At 49.2% G+C, this 12,373-nt stretch overlaps 1 long non-coding RNA gene across 1 annotated transcript; it reads left to right on the top strand.

Moving 5' to 3' along the window:
* Window positions 1-2,005: 2,005 nt before the first annotated feature.
* Window positions 2,006-9,828, top strand: LOC132243950 (uncharacterized). Its single transcript, XR_009455502.1, has 2 exons — window positions 2,006-2,357; window positions 2,737-9,828. It is a non-coding gene; the product is annotated as an uncharacterized LOC132243950 (long non-coding RNA).
* The last annotated feature ends 2,545 nt before the right edge of the window (window positions 9,829-12,373 follow it).

Genomic DNA, 12,373 nt, shown 5'->3' with positions numbered 1-12,373 from the left:
TCGACGCTCGGCCCCAGCTGTCCCGCTACAGAAAGGTGGTGGCATGAAAGGATGCATCTCATTCAAGCTGCAGGCAGCGTTGCCAGGTGAGCCCTTGATCCCTGCACGATGCCTCTCCCTTGCAGTGGTCAGGGCAGCTTCACTCCCAGCGTGTTGCTCTGATGAGTGACAGGGCTCAGGTGGGTTTGATCTTATAGATTCATAGATTCATAGATGTTAGGGTCGGAAGGGACCTCAATAGATCATCGAGTCCGACCCCCTGCATAGGCAGGAAAGAGTGCTGGGTCTAGATGACCCCAGCTAGATACTCATCTACCTCCTCTTGAAGACCCCCAGGGTAGGGGAGAGCACCACCTCCCTTGGGAGCCCGTTCCAGATCTCTGCCCTCCTTCGGGCTCCCTTGCAGAGCCGTAGCCGGGAGCCCGGCGCGCTACTCCTGCAGTGTGTGACTCACACTGGGACGCTGCAAGCGCGTTGTAAGAGCGTTGGCAGTGTCTCGGGGGCTGATTGCCCAGCGTTAGCATCCAGCAGGTGTGGGCACCTGTCTCCCCCACTCCTTGCTTTCTCATTAGCCACAAGAGGTCACGCTCTCTGGGCTCCAATGCTGGTGTCACGGCCTGTGTGGGATTAGGGATCAGGGTCCTTTATAGGCTGGCTTTGCTGGTGCATATTAGTGGCTGAGGCATTGCTCTGGGCAAGCACTATGGAAAATAGGTAACAGGAGCTGCTAGCAGGTAGATCGGGTTCATGGCATGGCCCCGTGCTATGGCTAGGGCTTGCATCTGCAACAATAGCTTTTCATTACAAATGTATAATGGCGAACATCTGTGCTATGGAGAGCGGTCCCTGGGTGGGAGAAGGGTAGTGTGCATTGTGGGGAGCTTGGTTTTGAGCGGGCGCAGGCCTCACATACTGGCAAGAAGACTTTGGGTCCATGGCGCAGGAGAGGGACGGCCTCTGCAGGGATAGGAAGTATGATTTAGAGATGTTCCCTAACTTAGAAGACTGAAAAAGTTAGGAATTGGAGGATGGTCCCTTAGTCAGAGAGAGAGAGAAAGATGGACGGACAGACAAAGGGTCTGCAGAGGCTTGCCTAGCGCTCCACAATAACAACTGTGTAGTTCTTTTTGTCCCTGCCTAGCTATCTTTATTGGACCCTGTGATCACTACAGACCCTGTTGGCCCTAGCTCACAATCCTTTGTACAAGGAGGCTAGCTGGTATATTGAAACTGAGACCCCCCCCGCCACATGCACACCCCTTGGGCACTATACTGCACTAGCCCGCTTTGAGTCTCACCCTTTTCCAGTCTGCAAGCTGGAGGGGCTGCTAAACATGGCCACAGTGAGAGCGAATCCCAAAGGAGTCACGGGAAGAGGATTCACCACCCCCACATTAGGGGCTTTCATGGAGCGGCACGAAGAGCATGGCATCTCTTGGTCCCCTCCGGAGAGGAACAGCGCACAGCCGCTACTCGACTGGCCTTTGCAGGGATAGAGGGGATCCCTCCACTGCCAGGTCTACTCTAAACTATGCCCAAAATGTAGAGATGAGTGCCAGGATCCTTGCAGCCTCTCACAATTTGGGGAGCCACCTGAGCACTGGACACCGGGCTCTGGGACAGAAGTCGTGTAAACCGGTTTGAGCTCAGTCAGTTAAGTCTGATCCTACATACAGCCAGGTTGATCCCAAACCGGTTTCAGCCATTTTGAAACTGGTTTAGGTGCACTGAACTTCTGTTCTGCCGCAGATTCGGATCACTTAAACCGGTTTATGCGTAACTTCTGTCCCTAGTGATTTGGGGGAGCTCTGCCCAAGTACCAGCAGGAGGATGGAGGCACCAGATACCGGTAAATCTGAGCTACTGCTAGAAGATGCAGATTGCTCCTCACAGCTGAGAGCGGGTGCCCCTCTCGGTGTCAAGGGTACAAAACGTCCCTGACATCAGATGCTGTTCTCAGCTGCTATTTCCAGCAGCTGTTATCCGCAGGAAAAGGTGGAGCACAGCATCCATTGTACTGAATCGAAACCCTGGCTCTCAAGAGCTGCCCTAATGACACAACAGGGGATTGCTGCTTTTTTTTCCTTTGTGAATTGTTGATGCAAAAATAACTTGCGGTGACCTCTGGCTTGCTGCGGAGCTTAAAGGGCACTGCATCGCCGGCCGGCCCACAGCTTCCCTTCCAGCTCCTCCACAGCCTGGGGTCAGGGACCAGCACAAGGGGCATCTCACCCGCGTGTGCCTCTGCAGAGCCTGACTGCCGCATGCTGCTGGGTCTGCACCGACTTCAGGGGTGCCCTGCTAGCCCTCGGCCGGTGTCGCAGCCTAGAGGAGTCATCCACGTGCCTCCAAGTGTGGTGAGCAATTCGTAACTTGTGTGTGCGGCGGTCAGTCCATCGCCTTCCCCGTCTGCTACTTTCCATCTCCTGCGCTGACCTGCGCCGATCGCTAATCCTCCGCGGCTGTGTCAGTGGCTGGCTTGCCTGATAAAAGGCCCGATAGAGGAGAACAACAGAGAGTGACGTGCTCGGGAAGGTAAAGCAGTCGTGTGCCTGCCTGCACCGAGCCCGAAGCAGGGCTAGCAGGTGACAACGCCGAGCCGGGTCTGATTCTCAGCATAAATCGGCTTGGCGCAAACAGGCAACTCCTGGAGAAGTCTTCCAAGAACTGGGATAAATCACACTGGTTGCCTTTAAAATGGGATGGCCTTTCATTTTGCTCTTTTTCCCCCCATAGCGGTTGTTTTCTAGGTGCCGTGTCACCGAACGCCACCCCAAAGCATCCGGTCGTGGCACTTCTGGACCTGAATTTAAAAGTGAGATTCTGCGACGAATGTAAGAAGAGCTTGGTTGTATGACTCCCATTGGGTAGCACAACAATAAAGTAGTCCATTAATAATGCACACAGTAGCCATTTAGATAAATAGTGGTATAGTCACAGCAATAAATTCAGAATGAAATAAAATCCTTATTTTCAGGCAATGGTGCAGTAAAAATGTGTTGAAAGACGGTGATTTACTGATATGCTACCTGCAAAATGGCAGAGTGCTTATTTAATGGCTGGGAGACTGTCCCGGGTAACAGGAACACAAGGTATGTAAATTGGGGACATTACCATAGCCGAGTCATCAATACATACATTTCCCCCCCTGTAATCTTGTTTTTCAATTTTTAAACTAAAATACTGGGTTGTTAGTCAAGCAAGAGAAACAGTGCATTAAATATAACTAGATCAGAATTCCAATCTCACTCGGCCCCACTTGCTGGAGGCACAACATAAAGGTTAATAACAGATACAGGACCCAGCGCATTTAACCACAGTACTGCTACACATCACAAAGTGACAATTAGAAACTCTGGCTGAATACCAATGGCCAGTGATCAAACAGACTTCAGCAAAACCAGTAGGTTTCACATTATCTTTGTTCTTCATTCATCATTTATTTGACAGGGTACAAAGCTTATATTGAGCATTAGGACTGCTGCTTCTGTTTTACCACACAAATGATCTACAATAAGAGGTGGGGAGGTAGGGAGGGGGAGAAGGGCATGTGCTTTATTTCAATGAGCTTAGTCAACAACTCGAAATGTTTATAAGGAACTTGTATTACCATGATGTATGATTTTTTCATTATCAGTCCAAGTAATCTAATTGAACTCCATCAGATAATTACCTTCTGTGAACAGCATGACTGACTGTGCTCCATGTTTGCCTTTTTTCTGCTAGCAGACATCAAAAGCTGCTGGCCCTGTGGGCAACGAGCCAGCAGCGAGCTTGTCTGATATACTGTTCAAATGCTGCACAGGACGGCAAGCATGCCCCTGCTTCCAGCTCTGGGCTCTTCTCAACAGCGGCTCGGTCATGGTTGTGTCCACAGCCACATAGCCCCGCTCCAGCGGCCACATGGAAAGTAAAACTGAACGCCAAACAAATGTGGGAGATGAGTTAATTAACAAGTAATAACTCCTTAAGTCTCGTTTTTGGCACTATCTACTTCCAGAACAAATGGATGGGAAGCTACTAGGTCCTCCACATGAATTTCAGTAGGGTGACTACGAGGGGTTGTTGTTCTTAGTGGGGGTGTTACAGTGATATCATAGCCGTGATGGTCCAGGAATTATGCAAGAGGCAAGGATTTTTTGGGGCGATCTCTTTTATTGGACAGACAGAGTAGTTAGGATAGAGTTAGATAAGCTTTCAAATGCAGTAATTCTGATGTTTCCAACTATCAGGGTGCATCTACACGAGATGCTTTAAGGTGCATTAGCCTAAATGTAAGGCGCATTGCGGCTAATCACGCCTAAATTTGATATTATGCAGGCATCAAATTTAGGTTCAAATGCAGGTATCAAATTTAGGCTCAGATAGTTAAAACGCATTAACAAACATATAGATGTGTTAAAGCACATTAACGCTGTGCGTGTGGACTGACTCCGGATTAACTTTAGTCCCAAGTCAGTCCACACACACAGCGTTAGTGCACTTTAACACCTGCATGTGTAGATGCGTGGCTAAACCACTTAATGCACATTAAGCTAATGTGCATTAAATTTAGGTGCACTTAAATGCACGTGTAGACACACCATAGGTGTTGTTAATGATAGCTCATTCTGTGATACTTCTTTCCTTTGGCTGTCCATGTATGATGCGCCATCCTTGGCAGCCAGCAGCCTCACTGGCTTCCCTGGTTGCTGTGTCGGGCGGGAAAGGTTAACAAGTTAGCAGTTCACTGCCTGTCAAAGCTCCTCCAGTTGAAGGCCTGAAACTAGCATCATCGTTCTGTCTCCGACCTGTCAAACTAGAGTCACTTTGATTTTGCAGGTGGATTGAGCATGTCAGCCAATGTTAGTATGTTATCTGCATGCCTCACGAGGGGATCTGTCACGTTTAACACGAGAGGCAGAAGTCTCCCTTGCCATGCAAAAGGTCTTCTCAGAGGGTTTTCCTCTGGTGGAAGGGCAGAAAGAACGTATACGGGACTGAGGGGCAGATGCAATGCTTCCTACAGGAGAACAGCTTTGTGAGAAAGGCATTGGGCTGAGGCTTGGAAGACTTGGACTCTGTAACCTGGAAAAATCAGGGCTGATTCTGGAGGTTGCATGCACTCTCAATGTCCAATGCAGGCAGTGAGCACTGCAGAGACTCAGAAAGTCTGGCCCTTTCTCTTTCTCTCTCTGCCATTTCCCTCGGTATAAAGCGGGGAAAAAAACCTATGCTTTGTCTCTTGGACAGTGCACTAGTAACTCATCCCTATTTAGGGCAGCGCTGAAGCACATGCATGAAGTATAGCAGCAAGTGGAGTTTTGTCCTGAACTGGGGCCCAACTGAATCTCTGCAGGGCAGAGAGCATCTCATCACGGGCCAGCACAACGGGGACAGGCGTTGGTTGCACTTCTAGCTACCGTATAGTAGAAAACCCAGTGGTTAAAACTGACACCTCTCATACTGGCTTTTTCCCTATTTCAGTATCATTGACAATCACTTAATTCCTATGACTTTTCTTAACTAGATACTGATTTTCCCCTCCAAATATATGGATAGTCTCATGGTTATAAATCACACTAATATATGATATATGGGCCTAATTCTGTTCCTACTGAAGTCAATGGAAATTTTTCCATTGACGTCAATGAGGAGGATTGATCTCTATGCATGTTCCATTTGTTCCTGAGATTTTAAGAATTCATTTCCTCCTTCCATTGCCAAAGACAGATAGCAGCAGTGGAGGTAGAGGAGTCAGCTAATAACCACATATTAATACATGAATCATCAGCTGGGAATCCAACTCAGGAAAAGACTGAGAGGAAAATAACTGAACTTGATATTTGGGCTGTCTGAAATAAAGGATTTTACAAATAAAGCACAGCGGATAATCTGTAACAAGATAATAATTGCAATGTAAATTTTCACCCTAGCTTTGGGATCACATACATCTTTTAAAGGCTGTTTAAACGTATTACAGCGATTAGGGCTCTACTGGAAAACCTTTTTTTGCTTTGCTGAACCATGAGCATAGAAACTCTGAGTTTACATTTCTCACTTTTAAGTACACCTAATTACTATCCAATAGGATACTAAGTCAGTACCTTAAAGTGAAACGGCAGCAATCACGGCTCGTCTTTAAAGAAGCTAGCATAGAAAAAGAGCGACGTGTTTTTGTTCTGAATTAAAGCTCAGTGAGATGTGGATGTTCAAGAACCCGACTCTTTCTTCTGCTTTATTTCTTGCTTATTCACTGCATGCTTTGGTGTCATCAGCACAGAACGCCTGTGGCCCAAAGGCACAACTGCGATTGAATACCGAGGCCCTGTTGTACACGGCAGGATGTCTGATGGGGAGGGTTTGTTTTACTCCATTATCCTGGGGAGACCCGCTGTTTCTCAGCCGTGGAGTTGGTGGAGCACTGCAATTTAGTCATCCTTGGGGTGTTGCCCACAGCCACTCTGCAATGTCCACAGCGCTTTAACCTGCTCCAAACACTCAGAGAGGCCTGGATTTGTGGTTCTTTTTCCAAAGAAGGCTGCAAGGGTGGTGGTTTTGGCAGACACCCTTACAGTGTTTGCAACTATTTAGTTGGTCTAATAAAAGATATCACACGTACCCAAAGAACCTTGTCTGTGTACTACCCTTGTGAGGGCACTCAAGTGATTGTGCGTTGTCTTGAGGCTGTTGGACGCTAGCACCAAAGAAAGCCTCCAGGCTGATGAAGATGGGTGGCGTTCATAATTGCCTGCCCACGCAGAGGGACTGACTTGGCCCCGGAGGCTCCTTCCAATTGATGTTAACAGATACTGAAGCACTAAACAACTGCCCCCAGAAATAACTACAAAAACTGGCTTTCGGTGAAGGACGCATATTCAAGATCTCAGAGCCCTCTTGGAAGGAAGCCACAGGACGACGGGCACATTTGAGCCGTGTCCTGTACCCGACGGGCGTGGCTGGACTGTTTGCACGTGGCAGCCAGCTCAAGAGCTCTTTTGGGCCCTTGTTTCTACCTCTTATTTGAGTGTTAGTGTAAAGGCTAGGGGTTAAATCTCTTGTGAAGTGACATATTTTCTCATATATCACATACTTGCCACCCCTAAAAAGCCAGCTGCTGGAAATGGGGGTGTGCATTATAAGTAAGGAAGTATGGTAACAGCCGTTTCTGCTGCCTAAGCTTCTGCCAAGATGCCTCTGAACCTCAGGGAGCAGAACAACGGGATGGCTCGGCTGCCTCGCTGCTGCTCCTCAATTATTCACTACAAGAAAAGATCTTTTTTTCCCTTGTTCCTGCCTTTCCAAAACAAGGTGCATATCTTATTCCGGGGTGCGTCGTATGTGAGAAAATACGGTAATTTTTTTTCACTGCAAACTTGTCAAAACTTTATGAAAAACTGTTTACAAACAGTTTGAGAAGCAAAACTGTTGCATTCTATACAGTTCTATACTTCGCTCCCTTCCTGCACCTTGTACGGGACCGAATCTGGGATTTTGGCCCTCTCAGCAGTACCATGCGCCCAAGTTCTTCAGAAGATAGGCATTTGCTTTCTATCCACTGACATTTTGGAGGCAACATCTCATTAGCCTCATTACGCTCTGTTTTCCTACTCTCACATTAAGAAGCACTTGTGGAATTAGTTACTATTCACTGAGCCCAAGGATGGTGGAATTGGGCCTTTAAATCTGAAATGGAAGTCTTATTTTTTATTGTTGCACTTTAATGTCAGAAACTGCCATTTTTTATTTAATGATACTTCCTGTACAGCACTTCTAAGAAATTCTTCTATGGAGGGTGCTAAATATAAAGAGTGTATTGTATACAACCTATTACATCTGGGAAAGTAATGGGAAAGCATGGGTATGATTTTGAATTCATTTGCAACTGAAATTTCTGAGAGTGACTTGCTGTGATGGCTCAGGTTGTAAGTACCCTTTGTGCTTAGAAAAAAAAAAAAAAAGGAAAGAAAGAGAAAGCAAAAGCAATCACCTTTCATTATCCTGAAATCTCTTTGTGTTTTACCCTATGATTTTGTTTTCACAATGTGACAAAAAAGACTAAAGAATAATTTAGACAAAGGAATGATGTGTGTGTATGTCACCATGGAAACGATCTGTGGGACAAGCTTGGAAAATAATTCTGTTAGCAGTGTGCACGCTCCGAAAAGCTACCAGACTCATAAAATGTAAGACCCATCAGTTGTACCGAAACTTCAGTACCATTTTGTGTATAGTAACGATGAGGTACAATAGTCAGTTCTAGTCTATGCGGTTCTGTATAGGTTCTTACAATGTCTTAATACCTTCCAATAGTGCATTAAGTGACATTACTTAAATCAGTCGCATGCTATTTGTTCTCTACTCCTGTCCCCAGGGGGGCAGAAATGTGTGCAGCAAATTGCTTTGCTTAGGTAGGGTGCTTGGGTTATTTTTGTTGCTTTTTGCTTTGGGCTTTATTAGTAGACATGTTACCATGTATTTGCATTACAGAAGACAAGGTCAAAGAAATGCAATGCTGTGAGGTTTGTGATGATGCTTAGTTCCTGCCTATGATAAATACTTTCCTCTCTTTTACAACTAGGCTAATAATGACTAATTAAGATAATGCTTTAGTTAAGGCATGTGCTGAGTGTTTTCTCACTTGGTTAATTTGAAATCAGTGAGAGAGGTCATTCTTCCCCAAGTTCCTGAAGCTCGGGCGTTGGAAGCTCACAGTCAAACTGAAAGATTTCCCAGCCTGTAGTATATGGATTGGGCTGGGTTAAAGGTAAAGGGGCTCATTCTTCTCCACCATCTGGGGTAACTTCACTGATTTTCTACCAGATACCATATACCAACAGGCCCAGGGCGTGGCTGGGGGACATGGTGTTCTGAATCACAGGAGTCTATTGGGATGTTACAGCTGGCCTAATTAGTTTGGGGCTTAAACCAGGATTGATGTACACTGCCCTATCTTGCAGTTTAAGCCGAAGCTGGACCCTGAGAATCAGCCCCCAAGAATTTGTCCAAGGAGAGCTCAGAACCCAATCCTGTTAACGGGCAGAAAATTATTGGGCTCGGACAAGCTCAACAAGGTACTTGTCCAGCCTCATCTTGAACACCTCCAAGGATGGTGACCATTGACGACGCGTAGGGGGTGCACACAGGTGCACGTGCACCCCTGAAAGAAGCACTGCTGACACTGCTGGCAGCACCGGTGGGCAGTCACCGCTCACCACCACCCCTCGTCGCTGCTGGCGCCGGTGTCTGCAGGCAGTCACTGATCACCGCTGGCTGCTGCTGACACTACTGGTTGCGTCTGCAGGTGGTCGCTGACCGCTGGTCAGTGCTCGCCACCTCCTCCGCCGCCGACACTGCTGCGGCTGCCTGCGGGAGCTCCCCACTCCCCACCACCATGCCCTCACCGCTGCCGTCTGTAGGCGGTCAGCGTGCCCCTCAGCCTCCGGGGGCACGTGTCGCTCATGATGGTGACTGCACCACCTCTGCTGGGAGCGTACCAGGAATGTGCCTGGAAAGGAAGGACAAGAAGTCTGAAGAAGCTGAACTTAATCTAAATCTTGCGTCATGCAGCATCCCAGAGCTAAACTGAGATTTGTAGTGAAAAATGATAGACAGCTTTTTTTTTCCTGTACTTTTAACATAGTGCAAGCCAAGAATCAGAGAGAGAAAAGCATGATTGAAATATAGGGAAAGTATCTCAGATTTGGTTTCTATTTCCCCCCCTCCTTTTTTTCCTTTCCAGGGATATTAGATAAAGAGGGAAGAGAAAGGTTGCTGATAAATTTCAGCACATGCAAATCTGGATATATTTTTCCCTCTTCATACAAAATAAATATATAAGATGCACAAGGTGTGCAGAAGCTCATGTTTTAGTAGACATCGGATGATGGTTCCTGTGGCTATGATCAAGAATTAGCGTACTAATAAAAAGATACCTGCTCAATCAGAGACACGTTAAATTATGCGCTAGAACAGTAGTATTTCAGATGAATACACAGGGAGAGATCTTTAGGAGGCACGGACTGAATGGTTAACTTCAACAGAGCCACACAAATGCACACTAATTGAGGGCCTTGTTCCTGGCATTTGCGAAGTGCTACCTTGTAGAAGAATTATGCAGGCTCTTTAACTTCCACGATTTTAAATGTAGAGGGCAGGTTGAGCAGGCTTAAAAAAACCCCACATTACGCAGAACTGAATTCTTCCCAGAAGCAGAAGAGAGAAGGAAAAACCGAAGCACCTCAAGGTTTAATTTTCATGCTTTAAAAACTGGAGAATCTACGTGAGATATGCAATCAATGGCTGTGAGATTAGATGAATTTAGCACAGTGCATACTTTCTTGGCCTAACGGGTGGCTCGCTGAGCATCCTCTCAGCAATAGCGCAGAGATAAAATGCACAATGACTCAAAAATATCAAGGCAGAAAACTACGTTTTTGGCTAGTGTGGTTACCCACCAACTACCAGGGTCACAAATTGGTCTGTGGGTGCAGTGGTGAGAAATGAATCAGGCCGCTTGTTTTTTCTGCCCTCATAATTAGCCTTGCTGCTGCACAGTTCAAGCTGCCCTGTGAAACGCTGAGCTACAAAGGAGCGGTCCCATGCAACCACTTTGTATAGCTTCTCCCAACAAGAGCTGGTCTGCAGGCAATCGTTCTGCAGAGGTTGCTCTGAACTCATTGACATTAAGCTGACACAGGCCCAGGTTTTCTTTCCAAGGTGCCTGAACCTCTGGAGATGCTGACTGGTGTGAGGATGCTGGACGTTAGGGCCTGCACAGTAAAGGCTGGCGAGATTGCCCTATGCTTCACTTCTCTAGGGCTACGAACAGATGTCAGATTTATCCTGGGATAAACCACGTTATGCTGGGACAAAGCACAGTCATTCACCAGTTCCTGTCTGTTATCTTGGGATAAAGCCTAAATGGGTTCATGGGGTAAGACTTGCAAACAGCTTGTGCTGGGACACGGCAACAGGCACTTGGTTATCCTGGGATTGCATCGCTGAATCGACATGAGAAAAGTGCTCACGCAGTCCCACTTGGAAGGGCAACCCATCCCAGGACTTCTCTGCTCTGGGACAGGCACCCCTTATCCCGGGACAGCAGCAAGGCCCGTTCCTCCACGAGCCCAGCACGTCCTGTCATAGGGATGCGTGCCTCGAGTGAGCCAGGTTGAAGCTCCTTCGACGCCTCCTCCAGACCCTTTTACTGACGTTCTGGCTGCATTTCTCCCCACATCTTTTCATTAATGTGCTCTCCATCCATGGCCACACCAAGTCCTGGGACCTCCTGCTCTGGGTGCATTTCTCCCCACATCTTTTCATTAATGTGCTCTCCATCCATGGCCACACCAAGTCCTGGGACCTCTTGCTCAACCTCTTCCTAGTCCTTTCAAAGCTGGCCATAGACTTGACCAAGAAGGAGGCCCTTGGCTGGGAGACCCCCAGTGCCAGCTGGGCTATCTTCCCGTCCCTTATCCCTCCACGCCTCCGGGCACTGTTTCACTGGGCAGCGTCCACTGGCTCCTGCCAGGCTGGGCCCCGGGCATCCAGGTCTGGGGGTCAACCCCGAGTCAGGGGAAGCAGCCGAGATCCAAGGGGAGCGCGCCAATCCAAGCGCAGCCAGAAGCCAGCCGATCTGCCTGGGAAACCGAAGCAGACATCCAGAGCGACGAGGCGAGAGGGAGGTCGGCGGGCTAGCCGGCTCCGGTCGGCCGGAGCGGAAACCAGAGTCAGGTCATGGAGCGAAACTCGGGGTCCGTGGGCAAGCCAGGCGCGGGATGTGGACGCAGGGAAGGCGTGGCAGCCGAGGCACGAGGTTGCGCTCTGTCGCCGGCTCTTCCTCTTCCGAGTCGAGGCAGCGAGGGGTGGAGACGGAGGGCTTTGGTCACCGGTGTTTCCCGAGGAGGCGGCGGTGGCCCCGGATGAGCGGCAGGGAAGCCTGGGCAGTTCCTGGGGCTCATGGTGGCCCTGTTTTCAGCAGGGTTGCCCCCCTAAACCAGGCACGGCGTGCAGAGGAGCCTCCCCGGGGCTTGCTGGGCCTGGCCCTGCGAAGGGAAGGGAAGGCAGGCAGGTGGGGGGCGGACACACAACGCGCAACCTCCTCTCCCATCGCCCCCCGCCCACCCTCTGCGGCCTCTCGGCCTCACACCGCCTGCGGCCAGCGCTGACCCCGCCCCCTCCCCAGCCCCGCGCCGCCATTGGGCGCTCCCCGTCACCCCGCCCCCTCCGCCGCGATTGGGCGGGGCCCCGCGCGGGGTTCTCGCGGGAAGTGGGGGCGGGGTTTCCTCCCCTCGTCCCGATTGGCCGGCTCCGCCCCGGCGCGCCGCCATTGGGCGGTTGTGCGCCGACGCGGGCGGGGCCGTTGGTGGGAGCGGCGGGGCGGCGCTGGGCG

This window comes from Alligator mississippiensis, chromosome 11, assembly GCF_030867095.1.
Source record: "Alligator mississippiensis isolate rAllMis1 chromosome 11, rAllMis1, whole genome shotgun sequence".
Classification (NCBI taxonomy): domain Eukaryota; kingdom Metazoa; phylum Chordata; order Crocodylia; family Alligatoridae; genus Alligator; species Alligator mississippiensis.
Note: the sequence above shows the minus strand (reverse complement) of the source record. Positions and strands in the feature narration are given on the sequence as shown.